The 21102-nt window shown below is 48.1% G+C and overlaps 1 long non-coding RNA gene across 1 annotated transcript; it reads left to right on the top strand.

Annotated features, from left to right (window-relative positions):
* Positions 1 to 8841: 8841 nt before the first annotated feature.
* On the top strand, positions 8842 to 20698 carry LOC130208270 (uncharacterized). Its single transcript, XR_008834396.1, has 3 exons — positions 8842 to 8906; positions 9170 to 9217; positions 20671 to 20698. It is a non-coding gene; the product is annotated as an uncharacterized LOC130208270 (long non-coding RNA).
* Positions 20699 to 21102: the final 404 nt, after the last annotated feature.

Below are 21102 nucleotides of genomic sequence, written 5' to 3'. Positions count from 1 at the left end.
AAGTTATTATTGTAGGAGATTTTAATATCCATGTGGATGTTGATAATGATTGCCTAGGTGCTGCATTCATCTCCTTGTTGGACTCGATTGGCTTCTGTCAGAGAGTACAGAAACCCACTCACAGCTTTGGCCACACGCTTGATCTTGTTCTTACTTATGGCGTTGACATTGAGCATTTGAACGTCTTCCCACAGAATCCTCTTCTGTCAGACCACAACCTCATAACTTTAGTTTATACTACCGGAGTGTACTCCGTTAGTCAAAAGTTTCTACACCAGATGTCTAACTGACAGTGCTGTAGCTAAATTTAAAGAAGCGATTCCTTCTGTATTTGATTCGATACCACGTCTCAATATAACAGAGGACTCCTGGTCTAACTTTAGTCCATCCCAGATTGATCATCTTGTTGATAGTGCCATAGGCTCTCTGAGAATGACACTGGACTCGATAGCCCCTCTGAAGAAGAAGACAGTGAGGAAGAGGAGGTTTGCTCCCTGGTATAACCCTCAGACCTCAAACTAAAGCAAACGTCACGAAAGCTTGAGCATATGGCGTTCAACTAATCTCAAGAATCCCGCTTAGTTTGGCGAGCTCGTCTTAAAACATATAAGAAGGCCCTCCGTAATGCCAGAGCAGCCTATTACTCATCAATAATAGAAAAATAAAACAACCCCAGGTTTCTCTTCAGCACTGTAGCCAGGCTGACAGAGTCACAGCTCTGTGGAGCCGAGCATTCCTATAAACCTCAGTGGTAATGACTTTATGAACTTCTTTAATGAAAAGATTTTAACTATTAGGGACAAGATTAATATTCTCTTGCCCATAACCAGTGCCAATCTGTCCTCAAGTGGAATGGCCTTGGAAACCGCTGTATGCCCTGGTGTATATTTGGAGCATTTCCATCCTATCAACCGTGACCAATTATTTTCAACGGTTTCTACTTGAACACGTCTACCTGTCTCTTGGACCCCATCCCGACGAGGCTGCTTAAAGACGTTTTGCCTTTAATTGGCGGCTCTCTATTAGATATTATCAATGTGTCTCTGCTAACAGGCCAATACCACACTCCTTCAAGGTGGCTGTTATTAAACCTCTCCTGAAGAAGCCCACTCTGGATCCAGAGGTATTGGCTAACTACAGACCGATCTCTAACCTCCCCTTCCTCTCCAAGATCCTTGAGAAAGTGGTCGCAAATCAGTTGTGCGACTTTCTACATCATAATAGTTTATTTGAGAAATTTCAATCAGGATTTAGAAAACACCACAGCACCGAGACGGCACTGGTGAAAATTACAAATGACCTCTTAATGGCAGCAGATAAAGGACTCCTCTCTGTACTGGTCTAGTTAGACCTTAGTGCAGGGATATGGCGCCGTACGTGATGGCCGCTGTGTTGCGAGCTCCCGGATTTTGTAGCAGTTTTTTTATATTTATTCTTCTTATTGCGACTATTTTTACACAAAACGTTAGCAGCCGGTTAACGCATTTACAGATGCACACTTCTGGAGATTGGATCGGCAGTTGCTCGCCGCCTACCAGAGTTTTTCAACTCTTACTCGGACGTCCCGCCAGGAACAGTAGCGGAACTATCTCCGTCCATTTTAGGCGCGATCTCACGCAAACGTCGCCGACGGAGGGGAAGCGAGCTGGCGTGCTGGTTAGGCTGAGACGTCGAGCCAATCGACCCCACTACCCACCATTTTACTGGCAAATGTACAGTCTTTGGACAATAAGCTGCGAGCTACAGGCTCGTATTCAATTCCACCGGAAACTAAGGACAACTGCATCATCTGCCTTACGGAGACATGGATGTCGGAGGATGTTGCCGACTCAGCCATCGAGTCAGGATTTTCCGCCCACCGCGGACAGAACAAAGACTCTCTCTGGTAAAGATCGTGGAGGGGGGGTATGTCTCATGATAAACAGATCTTGGTGCAACCAAAGTCATGTACATACTCTCAAGTCGTTCTGTTCCCCGGACCTGGAGTACCTAATGCTCATGTGTCGACCATTCTGGCAGTCACCGTAACTGCTGTGTACATTCCGCCTCAAGCTAACACGGACATAGCGCTGAAGGAACTCTACGGGGCGATCAGCGAGCAGGAGTCGGCACACCCCGAGGCTGCTTTCATTGTGGCGGGGGACTTCAACAAAGCGAACCTGAAGAAAGTTCTCCCGAAGTTCTACCAACACATAAAAAGCAACACGCGGGGGGAGCGGATTCTTGACCACTGCTACACTCCCTTCCGGGATGGATACAAAGCCCTCCTCCGCCCACCGATCGGCAAATCGGACCACCGCTCCATCCAACTACTCCCCGCCTACAGGCAGAGGCTTAAGCAGCAACCAATCGCTGTGAAGGAAGTGCAACGCTGGTCGGACCAATCGGAGTCTATGCTACAGGACTGTTTTGAACGTGCTGACTGGGATATGTTCAGGGTCGCGTCGGACAACAACGTCAGTGAGTAGGTCCTCAGTCACCGGGTTCATCAAGAAATGCATAGATGACGTTGTTCCTACCAAGTCGGTTCGGATTTATCCCAACCAGAAACCGTGGATAAATGGCGATGTTCGCGCTGCACTCCACGCTGTAACACCGCCTTTGACTCGGGAATATGGCGGAATACAAAGAGCCCGCCACGACCTCAGAAGACCATCGGCTCTGCCAAGCGGGAGTTCAGGAACAAGGTGGAGGAGAAGCTCAAGAGCCATGACGTGAGAGGTGTGTGGAAGGGCTACAGACAATCACGGACTTCAGAGGGAAAACCAGCGGTGAAGAGAACTCCTCTACCTCCTCCCAGGCGAGCTAAATACATTCTTCGCTCGGTTCGACGTGAACGGCAGCCCGCCAGCAGCGCCCGAGGAGACCAGCCTGCTGATCATCTCAGAGGCCGACGTGCGCAGAGCCTTCAAGCGGGTGGACATCCGGAAGGCAGCAGGTCCCGACCACATCCCGGGCGCGCCTCAGAGCATGTGCAGACCAGTTGGCAGGAGTCTTCGCAGACATCTTCAACCTCTCCCTGTCCCAGGCTGTTGTTCCTGAGAGCTTCAAGATGTCCACCATTGTGCCTGTCCCCAAACACCCCAAGGTAACCTGCCTGAATGACTGGAGACCCGTAGCCCTCACCTCGATTGTCAGTAAATGCTTGAGAGGTTGGTCAAGGACTTCATTTGTTCCATGTTGCCTGCCACGCTGGACCCATGGCAATTTGCATATCGTCAAAACAGATCCACCGACGACGCAATTGCCATGGCACTTCACCGCCCTTTCCCACCTGGAGGGAGGAACTGTTGTGTGCGAATGCTGGTTGTGGACTACAGCTCAGCGTTCAACACTATTGTTCCCGCCAAGCTCGACACCAAGCTCAGAGGTCTAGGCCTGCACTCTACCATGTGCAGCTGGATACTGGACTTCCTGTCGGGCCGCCGCCAGGTGGTGAGGATGGGCGGTACCACCTCAGAGCCGCTGACCCTCAACACGGGAGCCCCTCAGGGATGCGTGTTGAGCCTCTCTCTACTCCTGTACACCCACGACTGCACGGCCATGCACAGCTCCAACGTCATCATCAAGTTTGCTGACGACGCAACAGTGTTGGGGCTGATCACCGGCACCAGAGACAGCCTACAGGGAGGAGGTTGGACCACTGGTACAGTGGGGCCAGGAGAACAGCCTCGTCCTCAACGACAAGAAGACCAAGGAGCTGATCGTGGACTACAGGTAGCGGAGAGGAGAGCACACCCCATCTCCATAGACGGAGTTGCAGTAGAGAGGTCAGCAGCTTCAAGTTCCTCGGCGCACATCTCCGAGGACCTCACATGGACCACGACACCACTCACGTGGTGAAAAGGGCTAACAACGCCTGTATTTCCTTAGGCGACTGAGGAAATTCAACATGGCCCCCGCATCCTCAGAACATTCTACACCAGTACCATCGAGAGTGTTCTGACAGGTTGCATCACCGTCTGGTACGGGAACTGCACCGCCCTGGAGCGTAGGGCACTACAGAGGGTGGTGCGGTCGGCACAGTACATCGTTGGAGGTGAGCTTCCTCCATCCTGGACATATACACCAAGCGGTGCGTGGCCAGGGCCAAACGGATGCTGAAAGACAATAACCACCCGGCCACAAACTGTTCACCCTTCTACCGTCAGGCAGGCGATACCGCAGTATCAAGTGCCGCACAAACAGACTGAGGGACAGCTTCTTCAGTCAGGCCATCAGGCTGCTGAACAAGGACTGAGACCCTCATTAACACTACACACCAGAACATATTCTGTGAATATCTATGGCCATGGTGTATATTTTATTACATTGTTTATATATATATATTGTATATATACATTGTATGTATATACATATATATATGGCCATGGTGTATATTTTATTACATTGTTTATATATATATATATTGTATATATACATTGTATGTATATACATATATATATATATAGTCTCAAAAAAGTGTATATTTTATTACATTGTTTTATATATATATATTGTCATGATGTATATTCTATTACACTGTTTTATATATATATTGTTAATACTTTCTTCTTTTTTGTGTGTGGATATTGTATAGTTTATTCTCATTCTTATTCTTTTTTTTAGTCTGCTACTGCTGTCGGGTGTTTTGCACATAAGAATTTCACGAACCGATTATACTTGTATAAAAGGGGATGTGACAATAAAAAACTTGAAACTTGAACTTGAAACTTGATAGAGGACTCATCTCTGTACTGGTCTAGTTAGACCTTAGTCCTGATAGAGGACTCCTCTCTGTCCTGGTCTTGTTAGACCTTAGTCCTGATAGAGGACTCCTCTCTGTCCTGGTCTTGTTAGACCTTAGTGCTGCATTCGACACCATTGACCATGACATCCTGTTACAGAGACTGGAGCAGTCGATTGGCATTTCAGGCACGGCACTAATTTGGTTTAAATCCTATTTATCAGATCGATCTCAGTTTGTATTTGTAAACGATGACGCCTCGATAACCACCAACGTTAATCACGGAGTTCCACAAGGTTCTGTGCTTGGACCAATTTTATTTACCTTATACATGCTTCCTTTGGGCAATATTATCAGAAACACTCCATAAACTTTCATTGTTATGCAGATGACACTCAACTATATTTATCGATAAAACCAGAGGAGCAACCAACTCTGTAAAATTCAAGCATGTCTTAAAGACATAAAAACATGGATGACCTGCAACTTCTTGATGTTAAACTCAGACAAAACCGAAGTAATTTTAATCGGCCTGAGCACCTCAGAGATCAATTATCTGGTGATGTGGATTCTGTAGACGGCATTGCCCTGGCATCCAACACCACTGTAAAGAATCTTGGCGTTATCTTTGATCGGGACTTGTCCTTTAACTCCCACGTAAAGCAAATCTCAAGGACTGCATTCTTTCATCTACGTAATATTGCAAAATCAGGCACATCTTGTCTCAAAAGATGCAGAAAAATTGGTTCACGTTCGTTACTTCAAGAGTGGATTACTGCAATCCCTTATTATGAGGCTGCTCTATTAAGGCTCTTAGGTCTCCCCAGTTGATCCAGAATGCTGCAGCTCGTGTTCTCACTAAAACTAAGAAAGAGATCACATCACTCCTGCACTAGCTGCTGCACTGGCTCCCAGTAAAATCAAGAATCACTTTTAAAATTCTTCTCTTAACGTACAAAGCCTTGATTGGTGATGCTCCATCATATCTTAAGGAGCTTGTAGTACCATATTGCCCACTAGAGAGCTACGCTCACTAAATGCGGACTACTTGTAGTTCCTAGAGTCTTAAAAAGTAGAATGGGGCCAGAGCCTTTAGTTATCAAGCTCCTCTTTATGGAACCAGCTTCCAATTTCAGTCCGGGAGGCAGACACAGTCACCTCGTTTAAGTAGACTTAAGACCTTCCTCTTTGACAGAGTTTATAGTTAGGGCTGAATCAGGTTCACCTGGTCCAGCCCCTTGATATGCTGCTATAGGCTTATAGCTGCCGGGGGACGTTTTAGGATGCACTGAGCTCCTCTCTCCTCTTTTTTCTCTCCTTAAGGATGAATTTTCATCTCTCAATCACACGTTACTAACTCTGCTTTCTCCCCGGAAGTCCTTTTGACTTTACGTCTCATGGGGTCATCGGACCCTATGAGACGGCATAGATCCTATCTGCCTGATGGATCATCGAGGTCTGGGTCGTGGAATTCCTGCTCCTGACTACGCCACTGTCCTGTTGAGACTCCGCCCACTGTTGAGACTCCGCCCACTCCATCTGCCTGATGGATCGTGGAGGTCTCCATCGTGGAATATGCCTACTATGAACTATTCATACACTCTGTCATATTCATTGAATGTATTTTAACTCTAAATCTGTCCTTCTGTACACATTACATCTATTGCACCTGTCCATCCTGGAGAGGGATCCTCCTCTGTTCTCTCCTGAAGGTTTCTTCCCTCTTTTTCCCCCTGAAGGGTTATTTGGGAGTTTTTCCTGGTCCGATGTGAGGTTTTGGGGCAGGGATGTCTATGTGTACAGATTGTAAAGCACTCCGAGACAAATTTGTAATTTGTGAAATTGGGCTATACAAATAAACTAAATTGAATTGAATTGAATTGTGTGTAGGTGTAGGTGTGTGTGTGTGTGTGTGTGTGTGTGTGTGTGTGTGTGTGTGTGTGTGTGTGTGTGTGTGTGTGTGTGTGTGTGTGTGTGTGTGTGTGTGTGTAGCTGTGTGTGTGTGTGTGTGTGTGTGTAGGTGTGTGTGTGTGTGTGTGTGTGTGTGTGTGTGTAGGTGTGTGTGTGTGTGTGTAGGTGTGTGTGTGTGTGTAGGTGTGTGTGTGTGTGTGTAGGTGTGTGTGTGTTAGCATTAAGCTATTCTCATCCTTCACTAGTCAAAGGTCTAACTCAGGAGGAAAATGGCGTACGGGAGGAAAACCTCGGGCCTGTGGATCCATTTACCTCTTCAGTTCTAGTCACGGCACCATTTAATCTCTCCCTTCATCTTCTCTCTCTCTCTCCCTTCATCTCTCCATCTTTCTATTCTTTTTCATCCTGCGTTATCTCTGAATATCTTTAAGATGAACTCACGTTGTCACGATGAATTGCACATTTTAGGATTCAGCTCCTTGTCCTTCGCATCACTCTTCCCTTCTTCCTTCCCTCCTTCCTTTCTTCCTCCCCTCTTTCCTTCCCTCCCTCCCCCTCCCTCTCTTGTACATTAGCAGGAAGAACAGATCGCTGACAGACAGAAGAGAAGAGACGACCGAGGCAGACGGAGCAAAGGAAGAAGAAGAAGAAGAAGAAGAAGAAGCAGCTCATCATGGACGCTCTGAAGAAGGGACTCAACATGGCGAAGGACGGAGTTGTGTCCGCCGCCGAGAAGACGAAGGCCGGCGTGGGCGGAGCCGCCACCAAGACCAAGGAGGGGGTCTTCTATGTCGGTGAGAGACCGATGGGTGGAGGAGAGGATGGATGGGGGAGTTGCGGATAGGTAGATGGATGAATTGATGGATGGATAGATGGGTGGATGGGTGGATGGATGGATGGATGGGTGGATGGATAGATAGATGGATGGATGGATGGATGGATGGGCGGATGGATGGATAGATGGATGGATGGATGGATAGATGGGTGGATGGATGGATAGATGGGTGGATGGATGGATGGATAGATGGATGGATGGATGGATAGATGGGTGGATGGATGGATAGATGGGTGGATGGATGGATGGGTGGATGGATGGATGGGTGGATGGATAGATAGATGGATGGATGGATGGATAGATGGGTGGATGGATGGATAGATGGATGGGCGGATGGATGGATAGATGGATGGATGGATGGATAGATGGGTGGATGGATGGATAGATGGGTGGATGGATGGATGGATAGATGGATGGATGGAAAGATGGATAGATGGATGGATGGATAGATGGATGGGCGGAGGTGCGGATGGATGGATGGGTGGAGGGGTGGATGGATGGATAAGTGGAGGGGCGGAGGAAGGAGGGAAGGGTGGAGGGGTGGATGGATGGATAAGTGGAGGGGCGGAGGAAGGAGGGAAGGAAAGAGGAAAGGGTGAGGCAAAGGACAAGGAGCTGAATCCTAAAATGTGCAATTCATCGTGAGTTTGTCTTAAAGATATTCAGGGAAAACACAGGATGAAAAAGAATAGAAAGATGGAGAGATGAAGGGAGAGAGAGAGAGACTGCAGAGAGAGAGAGAGAGACAGACAGAGAGAGAGAGAGAGACAGACAGAGAGAGAGAGAGAGAGACAGACAGAGAGAGAGAGAGAGACAGACAGAGAGAGAGAGAGAGAGAGTAACATTCAACATGAAATTGAGCCGTAAATTCAAAGAAATGAAGATAATTAAATTGATCCCTTCTTTATGGCAAATGAAGGAGGGATGGGTGGAGGACGAGTGCAGGTCAAGAAGAAACTGTGAGGAGGGAAGGAGGAAGGGAGGAGGGTGGGAGGGAGGACAAGAAGCAGAATCTATAACATATTGATTTTAGAAAGAGAGAGAGAGGTTCATGTGGAGCAGGGATAAGGGGATGAAGGGAAAGATGGAGGGATGACTTTTCAACATGAAACTGATCTCCTCGTCTTCCCAGGAAACAAGACGATGGAGGGAGTCAACACAGGTGAGCCCACCCCCACAGAGACCCCCTGGGGCTCTGATTTTATTGTATTTTATTTTGTAGGAAGCCTCTTGAAGCGACTCTCTGCTTCTGATTGGTGCTTTATTTTGTAGGAAGCCTCTTGACGAGCGACTCTCTGCTTCTGGTGCTTTTATTTTGTAGGAAGCCTCTAGACTGTAGTAGCTGACCCTTCTATCCAAAGCGACCTCCAGGGGGTTCAGGCGGCGGTGGACGGGGTGGAGAACGCGGCGGTGGCGAGCGGCTTCGTCAGCGCGGTGAGTGAGGTCACATGGGGTCACCTGAGGTCACATGGGGTCACCTGAGGTCACATGGGGTCACATGGGGTCACCTGAGGTCACATGGGGTCACCTGAGGTCACATGGGGTCACATGGGGTCACCTGAGGTCACATGGGGTCACCTGAGGTCACATGGGGTCACCTGAGGTCACATGGGGTCACATGGGGTCACATGAACAGAATCAGTGGTCATGTGATTGTTCCGTAACGTTTGGTCATGTGACCTCTGCTCTGTCTGCAGGCCGACCTCCCGAAACCAGAAGCAGAGCCAAGAGAGCAGGCTCAGTAGGTGAGGGAACTCTACCTGCCAATCACCTGTAGCCCCGCCCCTAAAGCTGCTTCATGGTCTGCCAATCACCTGTAGCCCCGCCCCTAAAGCTGCTTCATGGTCTGCCAATCACCTGTAGCCCCGCCCCTAAAGCTGCTTTATGGTCTGCCAATCACTTGTAGCCCCGCCCATAAAGCTGCTTCATGGTCTGCCAATCACCTGTAGCCCCGCCCCTAAAGCTGCTTTATGGTCTGCCAATCACCTGTAGCCCCGCCCCTAAAGCTGCTTCATGGTCTGCCAATCACCTGTAGCCCCGCCCCTAAAGCTGCTTCATGGTCTGTCAATCACCTGTAGCCCCGCCCCTAAAGCTGCTTTATGGTCTGTCAATCACCTGTAGCCCCGCCCCTAAAGCTGCTTCATGGTCTGCCAATCACCTGTAGCCCCGCCCCTAAAGCTGCTTTATGGTCTGCCAATCACCTGTAGCCCCACCCCTAAAGCTGCTTTATGGTCTGCCAATCACCTGTAGCCCCGCCCCTAAAGCTGCTTTATGGTCTGCCAATCACCTGTAGCCCCGCCCCTAAAGCTGCTTCATGGTCTGTCAATCACCTGTAGCCCCGCCCCTAAAGCTGCTTTATGGTCTGTCAATCACCTGTAGCCCTGCCCCTAAAGCTGCTTTATGGTCTGTCAATCACCTGTAGCCCCGCCCCTAAAGCTGCATTATGGTGCCAATCACCTGTAGCCCCGCCCCTAAAGCTGCTTCATGGTCTGTCAATCACCTGTAGCCCCGCCCCTAAAGCTGCTTTATGGTCTGTCAATCACCTGTAGCCCCGCCCCTAAAGCTGCTTTATGGTCTGTCAATCACCTGTAGCCCCGCCCCTAAAGCTGATTCATGGTCTGTCAATCACCTGTAGCCCCGCCCCTAAAGCTGCTTCATGGTCTGTCAATCACCTGTAGCCCCGCCCCTAAAGCTGCTTTATGGTCTGTCAATCACCTGTAGCCCCGCCCCTAAATCTGCTTCATGGTCTGTCAATCACCTGTAGCCCCGCCCCTAAAGCTGCGTTATGGTCTGTCAATCACCTGTAGCCCCGCCCCTAAAGCTGCTTCATGGTATGACTCTCAATGACCATAAAGTATAAATGATGACATCATGCTGTATAGAAGAAGACTTGAAACTAGAGACTGAGACATAAACTCATGTTTACAATGTTTACTGAGGGAAGTAGAGTCATGATATAGACTTCTATACAACCAGAGGAGCCCCCTAGTGGTCAGGAGAGAGAATGCAGCTTTAACACATGAAGCATAGACTTCTATACAACCAGAGGAGCCCCCTGGTGGTCAGGAGAGAGAATGCAGCTTTAACTCATGAAGCATAGACTTCTATTCAATTCAATTCAATTCAGTTTATTTGTATAGCCCAATTTCACAAATTACAAATTTGTCTCGGAGTGCTTTACAATCTGTACACAGACATCCCTGCCCCAAAACCTCACATCGGACCAGGAAAACTCCCAAATAACCCTTCAGGGGGGAAAAAGGGAAGAAACCTGGAGGAGAGCAACAGAGGAGGATCCCTCTCCAGGATGGACAGAACAATAGATGTAATGTGTACAGAAGGACAGATTTAGAGTTTAAATACATTCAATGAATATGACAGAGTGGATGAATAGTTCATAGTAGGCATATTCCACGATGGAGACCTCCACGATCCATCAGGCAGATGGCGGTGGGAGGAGGAGGGGCGGAGTCTCAACAGTGGGCGGAGTCTCAACAGGACAGTGGCGTAGTCAGGAGCAGGAATTCCACGACCCAGACCTCGATGATCCATCAGGCAGATAGGATTTATGCCGTCTCATAGGGTCCGATGACCCCATGAGACGTGAAGTCAAAAGGACTTCGGGGAGAAAGCAGAGTTAGTAACGTGTGATTGAGAGATGAACATTCATCCTTAAGGAGAGAAAAGAGGAGATAGGTACTCAGTGCATCCTAAACGTCCCACGGCAGCTATAAGCCTATAGCAGCATATCAAGGGGCTGGACCAGGTGAACCTGATTCAGCCCTAACTATAAGCTCTGTCAAAGAGGAAAGTCTTAAGTCTACTCTTAAACGAGGTGACTGTGTCTGCCTCCCGGACTGAAATTGGAAGCTGGTTCCATAAAAGAGGAGCTTGATAACTAAAGGCTCTGGCTCCCATTCTACTTTTTAAGACTCTAGGAACTACAAGTAGTCCCGCATTTAGTGAGCGAGCTCTCTAGTGGGCAATATGGTACTACAAGCTCCTTAAGATATGATGGTGCATCACCAATCAAGGCTTTGTACGTTAAGAGAAGAATTTTAAAAGTGATTCTTGATTTTACTGGAGCCAGTGCAGAGCAGCTAGTGCAGGAGTGATGTGATCTCTTTTCTTAGTTATAGTGAGAACATGAGCTGCAGCATTCTGGATCAACTGGAGGGACCTAAGAGATTTATTAGAGCAGCCTGATAATAAGGAGTTGCAGTAATCCAGTCTCGAAGTAACGAACGCGTGAACCAATTTTTATGCATCTTTTTGAGACAAGATGTGCCTGATTTTTGAAATATTACGTGGATGAAAGAATGCAGTCCTTGAGATTTGCTTTACGTGGGAGTTAAAGGACAAGTCCCGATCAAAGATAACGCCAAGATTCTTTACAGTGGTGTTGGATGCCAGGGCAATGCTGTCTACAGAAACCACATCACCAGATAATTGATCTCTGAGGTGCTCAGGGCCGATTAAAATTACTTCGGTTTTGTCTGAGTTTAACATCAAGAAGTTGCAGGTCATCCATGTTTTTATGTCTTTAAGACATGCTTGAATTTTACAGAGTTGGTTGCTCTCCTCTGGTTTTATCGATAAATATAGTTGAGTATCATCTGCATAACAATGAAAGTTTATGGAGTGTTTCCTGATAATATTGCCCAAAGGAAGCATGTATAAGGTAAATAAAATTGGTCCAAGCACAGAACCTTGTGGAACTCCGTGATTAACGTTGGTGGTTATCGAGGCGTCATCGTCTGCAAACACAAACTGAGATCCAACTGATAAATAGGATTTAAACCAAATTAGTGCCGTGCCTGAAATGCCAATCGACTGCTCCAGTCTCTGTAACAGGATGTCATCGTCAATGGTGTCGAATGCAGCACTAAGGTCTTACTAGACCAGTACAGAGAGGAGTCCTCTATCAGCACTAAGGTCTAACAAGACCAGGACAGAGAGGAGTCCTCTATCAGGACTAAGGTCTAACAAGACCAGTACAGAGAGGAGTCCTCTATCAGCACTAAGGTCTAACAAGACCAGTACAGAGAGGAGTCCTTTATCAGCACTAAGGTCTAACAAGACCAGGACAGAGAGGAGTCCTCTATCAGAATCAGAATCAGAATCAGAAACAGTTTTATTGCCAGGAATGTTTTCACAAACAAACGAGGAATTTTTTTTGGTGGAAGGTGCAACATTTGGACATGACAAACAAACAACAATCAACACGACAGAAAGACAACAAATAATGTGAAGTGTTTGGGTGTGTGCTTCAAGTGGTGTGTTTTAGTTAAAGTGCATGTTAAAGTGACGTGTGTGGAGGAGGGAAGAAGAAGGAGGAGGGAGGAGGAGTGAGGAGGAGGAAGAGGAAGGAGCGGGAAGAAGGAGGAGAGGAAGGTGGAAGAAGAGGTGGTAGTCCTGGGGTGACAGTCAGTCAGTCCCGGGTCCATTGATGAGCCCGACCGCCCGGGAAAAAGCTTTGGTGTGGCGGGTGGTCTTGGTCATGATGGACGCAGCCTCCTCCCGAGGGGAGGGACTCGAACAGGAGTGTCCAGGGTGGGAGGGGTGGCGACAATCTTTCTGGCCCGCTTCAGTGACCTGGAAGTGAACAGGACCTGGAGGAAGGCAGATTGCAGCCGATAACCCTCTCGGCCGAGCGGATGATGCTCTGCAGCCTGCGCTTGTCTTTGGCTGTGGCTGCAGGGTGCCAGACGGTGATGGAGGAGCAGATGATGGACTCAACGATGGCCGTGTAGAATTGTACCATCATTCTCCTGGCAGGTTGAATTTCCTCAGCTGCCTCAGGAAGAACATCCTCTGCTGGGCCTTCTTGGTGATGGAGCGGATGTTCAGCTCCCACTTGAGGTCCTGGGAGATGATGGAGCCCAGGAAGCGGAGGGACTCCACAGCGTCGACGGGGGAGTCACACAGGATGAGAGGCGGGTGGGGCTGCATTCCTCCTGAAATCCACAACCATCTCCACTGTCTTCAGAGCGTTGAGCTCCAGGTTGTTCTGGCTGCACCAGGTCACCAGGTGGTCAGTCTCCCACCTGTAGGCGGTCTCGTCCCCACCAGAGATGAGTCCAATGAGGGTGGTGTCATCCGCGAACTTTAGGAGCTTGACGGACTGGTGACTGGAGGTGCAGCTGTTGGTGTACAGGAGAACAGCAGAGGGAGAGAACACAGCCTTGGGGGAACCCGTGCTGGTGGTCCGGGAGCCTGAGACGTGTTTCCCCAGCCTCACGTGCTGCTTCCTGTCGGTCAGGAAGTCTGTGATCCACCTGCAGGTGGAGTCGGGCACGTGCAGCTGGGAGAGCTTGTCCTGCAGCAGGGACGGGATGATTGTATTGAAAGCAGAGCTGAAGTCCACAAACAGGATCCTGGCGAGGTTCCTGGGAGTCCAGATGCTGGAGGATGTAGTGAAGGGCCATGTTGACTGCATCGTCTACAGACCTGTTGGCTCTGTGGGCGAACTGCAGGGGTCCAGGAGTGGGTCGGTGATGGTCTTGAGGTGTGACAGGACCAAGCGTTCAAGGACTTCATGACCACAGAGGTCAGGGCGATGGGCCTGTAGTCATTGAGTCCTGTGATCTTGGGTTTTGGGGACGGGATGATGGTGGAGGCCTTGAAGCAGGCTGGAACGTGGCATGTCTCCAGGAGGTGTTGAAGATGTCGGTGAACACCGGAGACAGCTGGTCAGCACAGTGCTTCAGGGTGGAGGGGAGACGGAGTCCGGGCCCGCTGCTTGGGGGTTCTGCTTTTTAAACAGCCTGTTGACTGCTCTCCAGGATGACGAGGGTCGCTGAGTTGATGGAGGGTGCTCAGAGGTGTGAGCCCTGATGGGCTGGGGAGGGTGGGCTGATGGTCTGTGGCTTGTTGGTGGGGCTGTGGGGATTGTCTCAGGACTGCTCCATTGTCTTTCAAAGCGGCAGTAGAACTCATTGAGCTCGTCTGCCAGAAGCACATTGTTCATGGAGTGGGGTGATTTGGGCCTGTAGTTGGTGATCTGCCTGAGCCTCTCCAGACAGAAGCAGAGTCGTTTGCTGAGAGCTGCTGTTGCAGTTTCTCAGAGTACAGACGTGTAGCATCTCTCACCGCCTTGCTAAACCTGTATTTGGACTCTGTGTACAGGTCCTTGTCCCCACTCCTGAATGCCTGGTCCTTCTGCAGTCTTAGCTTCCTGAGCTCCGCTGTGAACCAGGGTTTGTCGTTGTTATAACTCACCCTGGAGCTGGATGGAATACAGCTGTCCTCACAGAAGCTGATGTGGGAAGTTACAGCCTCTGTGTACTCATCCAGGCTGTTGGTAGCAGTCCTGAAGACATCCCAGTCAGTACAGTCCAAGCACGCCCGTAGATCCTCCAGAGCCTCACTGGTCCACTTCTTGAACTTCCTCACCACAGGTTTGCAGAGCTTTAGTCTCTGCCTGTATGAGGGAATCAGATGAACCATGGCGTGGTCAGAGTTTCCCAGTGCAGCTCGAGGGACGGCGTGATAGGCCCTGCTGATTGTTGTGTAGCAGTGGTCCAGAATGCTCTTCTCTCTGGTAGGGCATTTAATTAACTGTCTATATTTAGGAGTTCGTGGCTGAGGTTTCCTTTGTTAAAATCCCAGTACAATAACTAAAGAGTCCGGGAAGGTCCGCTCCACACACCGTATCTGTTCGGCGAGGGTCCGCTGTGCCTCGTGCACGTTCCCCGCGGCGGCATGTAAACTCCGGCCAGGATGAATGGGCGAACTCACGTGGGGAGTAGAAGGGTTTGCAGTGAATGATAAAAGATTCCAGGTCCGGCGATCAGTGCTGTCGGATCACCACGTCGTTGCACCAGCCGTTGTTGGTAAGCAGATTCCTCCACCCTTTGCTTTTCCGGAGAGCTCCGTGACCGGTCCGCTCGGAACAGCTGGAAGCCAGCGAGCTGGAGCGCAGAATCTGGTATCGATCCACTTAGCCATGATTCCGTAAACACAGGGCGGAGGATGAGGAGAAGTCTGTCTCTCCCCACCAGCAGCTGGAGTTCGTCCAGTTTGTTGCACAGTGAGCGGACGTTGGAGAAATATGCCCGGCAGCTGTACGAGATCCCGTTTCCGTGGCCGTACAAGCGCTCCCGGCGTTCCCTCTCCGGCGTTTCAAGCGATGGGCGAAGGTGAGCACACCTTTTACAAAAATGTCCAGTAACTCCACAGAAGTTAAAAACGTTGGAAATAAATCCGCTGGAGTTGTTCCCCTGATGTTCATGAGCTCTTCTCTGGTGAAAGAGCTCTGGGAATCACAGCAGAAAACAGTATTTAAAACGAAAACAACAAAAAACATCGCGCACCAACACACCGAGGCGGCCGTCCGCGGCGCCATCAGGAAGAAGTCTCAGGACTAAGGTCTAACAAGACCAGTACAGAGAGGAGTCCTCTATCAGGACTAAGGTCTAACTAGACCAGGACAGAGATGAGTCCTCTATCAGCACTAAGGTCTAACAAGACCAGTACAGAGAGGAGTCCTTTATCTGCTGCCATTAAGAGGTCATTTGTAATTTTCACCAGTGCCGTCTCGGTGCTGTGGTGTTTTCTAAATCCTGATTGAAATTTCTCAAATAAACTATTATGATGTAGAAAGTCGCACAACTGATTTGCGACCACTTTCTCAAGGATCTTGGAGAGGAAGGGGAGGTTAGAGATCGGTCTGTAGTTAGCCAACACCTCTGGATCCAGAGTGGGCTTCTTCAGGAGAGGTTTAATAACAGCCACCTTGAAGGAGTGTGGTACGTGGCCTGTTAGCAGAGAGACACATTGATAATATCTAATAGAGAGCCAATTAAAGGCAAAACGTCTTTAAGCAGCCTCGGGATGGGGTCCAAGAGACAGGTAGACGTGTTCGAAGTAGAAACCGTTGAAGATAATTGGTCACGGTTGATGGGAGAAAAGCCCTCCAAATATACACCAGGGCATACAGCGGTTTCCAAGGCCATTCAATTCAATTCAATTCAGTTTATTTGTATAGCCCAATTTCACAAATTACAAATTTGTCTCGGAGTGCTTTACAATCTGTACACATAGACATCCCTGCCCCAAAACCTCACATCGGACCAGGAAAAACTCCCAAATAACCCTTCAGGGGGAAAAGGGAAGAAACCTTCAGGAGAGCAACAGAGGAGGATCCCTCTCTAGGATGGACAGATGCAATAGATGTAATGTGTACAGAAGGACAGATTTAGAGTTAAAATACATTCAATGAATATGACAGAGTGTATGAATAGTTCATAGTAGGCATATTCCACGATGGAGACCTCCACGATCCATCAGGCAGATGGCGGTGGGGAGGAGGAGTGGGCGGAGTCTCAACAGGACAGTGGGCGAGTCATGAGCAGGAATTCCACGACCAGGCGATCCATCAGGCAGATAGGATCTATGCCGTCTCATAGGTCCGATGACCCCATGAGACGTAAAGTCAAAAGGACTTCGGGAGAAAGCAGAGTTAGTAACGTGTGATTGAGAGATGAAAATTCATCCTTGGAGAAAAAAGAGGAGATAGGTACTCAGTGCATCCTAAAATGTCCCCGGCAGCTATAAGCCAAGGGCGAAGAAGTCTCAGACCAAGGTCCAACAAGTTCAGCATGCAGAGGAGTCAGGACCAAGGTCTAATTCAGACCAGGACAGAGATGAGTCCTCTTATCAAAGCACTAAGGTCTAACAAGACCAAAGTACAGAGAGTGAGTCCTTATCTGCTGCCATTAAGAGGTCATTTGTAATTTAATAAATTATTATGATGTAGAAAGTCGCGACAACTGCATCACTTTCAGGAGAGAAGGAGGTTAGAGATCGGTCTGCCTTCGGATCCAGAGGCTTCTTCAGAGAGGTTTAATAACAGCCACCTTGAAGGAGTGTGGTACGTGGCCCGTTAGCAGAGACACATGATAATATCTAACAGAGAGTCATCGAAGGCAAACGTCTTTACAGCCCGGGATGGGGTCCAAGAGAAGACGACCAAGTAGAAACCGTTGAAGATAATTAATTCAAATATACAATTAGGCATAGCAGCTACCCCAAGGCTATTCAGTGCTGTATAATCTGGTACATGATAGACATCCCTGCCCCAAAACCTCACATCGACCAGGAAATAACCCTTCAGGGGGAAAAAAGGAAGAAACCTGCAGGAGAGGATGGACAGATGCAATAGGATGTAATGTGTACAGAAGAAGGACAATTTAGAGTTGTAAATACATTCAATTGAATATGACAGAGTGTATGAATAGTTCATAGTAGGCATGGTTCCATTTATGGAGTAATTTCCCACGAACCATCAGGCAGATGGCGGTGGGGAGGAGTGAGTGGGCGTGAGTCTCAAATAGTAGGACAGTGGCGCAGGTCATGAGCAGGAATTTATCGACTCCAGACGCATCCATCAGGCAGATAGGATTTGGCGTTGGCCTATATAGGGGTCCGAAGTGACCCCATGAGACGTAAAGTCGTGCGACTTCCTCGGGAGAAAGCAGAGTTAGTAACGGTGATTGAGAGATGAAAATTCATCCTTAAGGAGAGTAAAAGAGAGGAGATAGGTACTCAGTGCATCTCTAAAATGTCCCCGGCACATAAGCCTGGTAGCAAGATTCCACTTGAGGACAGATTGGCATGGTTATGGGCAAGAGAATATTAATCTTGTCCCTATTGAAGTAAAATCTTTTCATTAAAGAAGTTCATAAAGTCATTACCACTGAGGTTTATAGGAATGTTTCAACCCATAGAGTTGTGACTTCTACAGCTCTGCATACAGTGCTGAAGAGAAACCTGGGTTATTTCTTATTTTTTCATTACTGATGAGCAATAGTTGCTCTTGGCATTACGGGAGGCCTTCTTATATGTTTTTAAGACTATCTGAACTAAAGCGATCACTTCGAGATTAGTTGAACGCCATATGCGTTCAAGCTTTCGTGACGTTTGCTTTAGTTTGAGGTCTGAGGGTTATACCAGGGAGCAAACCTCCTCTTCCTCACTGTCTTCTTCTTCAGAGGGGCTATCGAGTCCAGTGTCATTCTCAGAGAGCCTGTGGCACTGTCAACAAGATGATCAATCTGGGACGGACTAAAGTTTAGACCAGAGAGTCCTCTGTTATATTGAGACGCGGTAATCTAACTTCAAATACAGAAGGCCAATCGCTTTCTTTAAATTTAGCTACAGCACTGTCAGTTAGACATCTGGTGTAGAACCTTGACTAACGGAGTACACTCCAGTATAAATTCAAAAGTTATGAGGTTGTGGTCTGACAGAAGAGGATCTCTGTGGGAAGACGACGTTCAAAATGCTCAATGTCAACGCCCATAAGTAAGAACAAGATCAAGCTGCACAAAGCTGTGAGTGGGTTTCTGTACTCTGTCTGGACAGAGAAGCCAATCGAGTTCAACAAGGAGATGAATGCAGCACCTAGGCAATCATTATCAAGATCCACATGGATATTAAGAGCTCCAACAATAATAACTTTACCGGCCTTAAGAACCAACCTTGATATAAATTCTGAGGAATTCAGATATAAAACCTGAATATGGACCTGGTGGCCGGTGCAGAATCACAAATCGAATTGGCTGTAGTGTTTCCAGGTTGGATGAAAGACCTAAGAACAAGGCTTTCAAATGAGGTGTAGTGTAACTTTTTTGGCTCTAGGGATTAATTAATAGGCTCTCGACTAAAGATGGTTGTTACTCCACCTCCCTCGCACTCGGTGCCTCGAGGAATGTGAGTATTAATATGACTTGGAGGGAGTCGATTCATTCAGGCAGACATATTCTTCATGGCTCAGCTTAGGTTCTCAGTTAGGGCAGTACATAAATAATGGATTATCTGATATTAAATCATTTAACACAGCTTTAGATGACAGAGATCGAATATTTAGGAGACCATGATTTAATAGTCCTGTTTTGTTGCACTGTTAGAAATAATGGTGTTAACTTCTTGAATAAGCGTTATTGTGTAATGTTTACTCCTCTTTCTGCTTACTTTTGATTTATTTAATTGAAGTGGCCGTGGGACAGACACAGTCTCTACTCTAGAGTCGCTGGGGGGGGTAATCAGTTCGAATGGAAGAGCAGAGAAGGGTGTTAACCAACTCTGGGCTCCCGGTTCCTGATCTGAACCCCTGGGTTGTCATGGATTAAGTCCGGTGATCAACTTGGTCATGTTAGCAGAAATGAGACGCGCCCGTCTAACGTGGGATGAATGTCACCTTCCTCCTCAGGCTTTCCCAGAAAGTTTCCAGTTGTCTACGTAGTTTTACTATTATTCGCTGGGCACCACCACCGACAGCCAGCGGTTGAAAAGACCATGACATTCGGCTATACAATTCGTCTGTCTGCACATTTGGGAGAGGCCAGAGAAAAGCTACGTGTGTCCGACAAACGCCTTGGCATAAGCACACAATTCCACATTACATTTTAGTGACTTCCGACCGACGGCTCGGGCGCTATTACCACCGTGGTATTACAATCTGACTGTATCTCCGCTTATCCCAGCTGCCAGCAGCTTCAAACAAGACTCCGCCGCCCGCCTGGGCTCTGGCCCCCGGGAGACACACGACTTAGTCCGCGGGTTTCGCTGGCTTCACTATTTCAATGCCCTGACTGATAGAGCTCCCGATAACCAGGTGTGTTCCCAGCGTGTCGCTGAGCTGAGCAGGAAAACCGGTTTGAAATGCGTGAAGTGGTTGGTGCAGCGGGCTTCTGTAGACTTACTTACTACCTCAAGTAACAGTTACCTGAACCACCCGCTGCACGTTACCGCTGGGCACAGCTAACAGCTGACTGTAGCTCTACCGACTCACGGAGAGGGGCGGGCTAATCCAGCATAGCTGGTTCGAGCTCGATAGCGCCGGACGTGCATCTAACTCCACTGAGACCTGCCCAAATCAGCAAATAAACACATACTTGTTGCATGTATCGCTATCATTAAGGAGGCAGGGGAGAACTATACATGAGACACACTGAGTTAAACCTAGAGGAGCCCCCTCAGTGGTCAGGAGAGATAATGTAGCTTAAACACATGAAGCATAGCATAGATCTATACAACCAGAGTGAGAGTCTTGGAGGTGGATCAATAAGGCCCTTTCACAGGTGTTTGATGTCCTTCGTCCTGGCTCCTAGTTGTTCGCTGCCTCTTAAAGGGCCAGAGCCTTCACACACTTCCTCTACTGTCATTCCACTTCTCCTGCTTCTCTTTCCCTCAGAACCTGCTGTCACTTCCTGTTCCTTCCCCGTCCAAATGAGAGAAGAGGAGCCGTGTGCATTGACATCATGTCCTCACAGGCCCCTGCCCTCCTCCCAGTCAAATCTTTTGAATGCACGTTGCCTTATATTATTACACAATACACAATATACTTAGAAAATACACAGACACACAACACACAAACACACATACACATATACACATACACCTTTAAACACACACACACACGATACACACACACATACACACACATACACATACACATGTATAAACACACACAAACACACACACACACATACACACACATACACATAATCACACATACACATGTATACACACACACACATACACACACACGTATACACATACATATAAATACACACATGTATATACACACACACATATACATATATATTATATATCACATATATAT

This window comes from Pseudoliparis swirei, chromosome 18 (genome assembly GCF_029220125.1).
Source record: "Pseudoliparis swirei isolate HS2019 ecotype Mariana Trench chromosome 18, NWPU_hadal_v1, whole genome shotgun sequence".
Taxonomy (NCBI): domain Eukaryota; kingdom Metazoa; phylum Chordata; class Actinopteri; order Perciformes; family Liparidae; genus Pseudoliparis; species Pseudoliparis swirei.
Note: the sequence above shows the minus strand (reverse complement) of the source record. Positions and strands in the feature narration are given on the sequence as shown.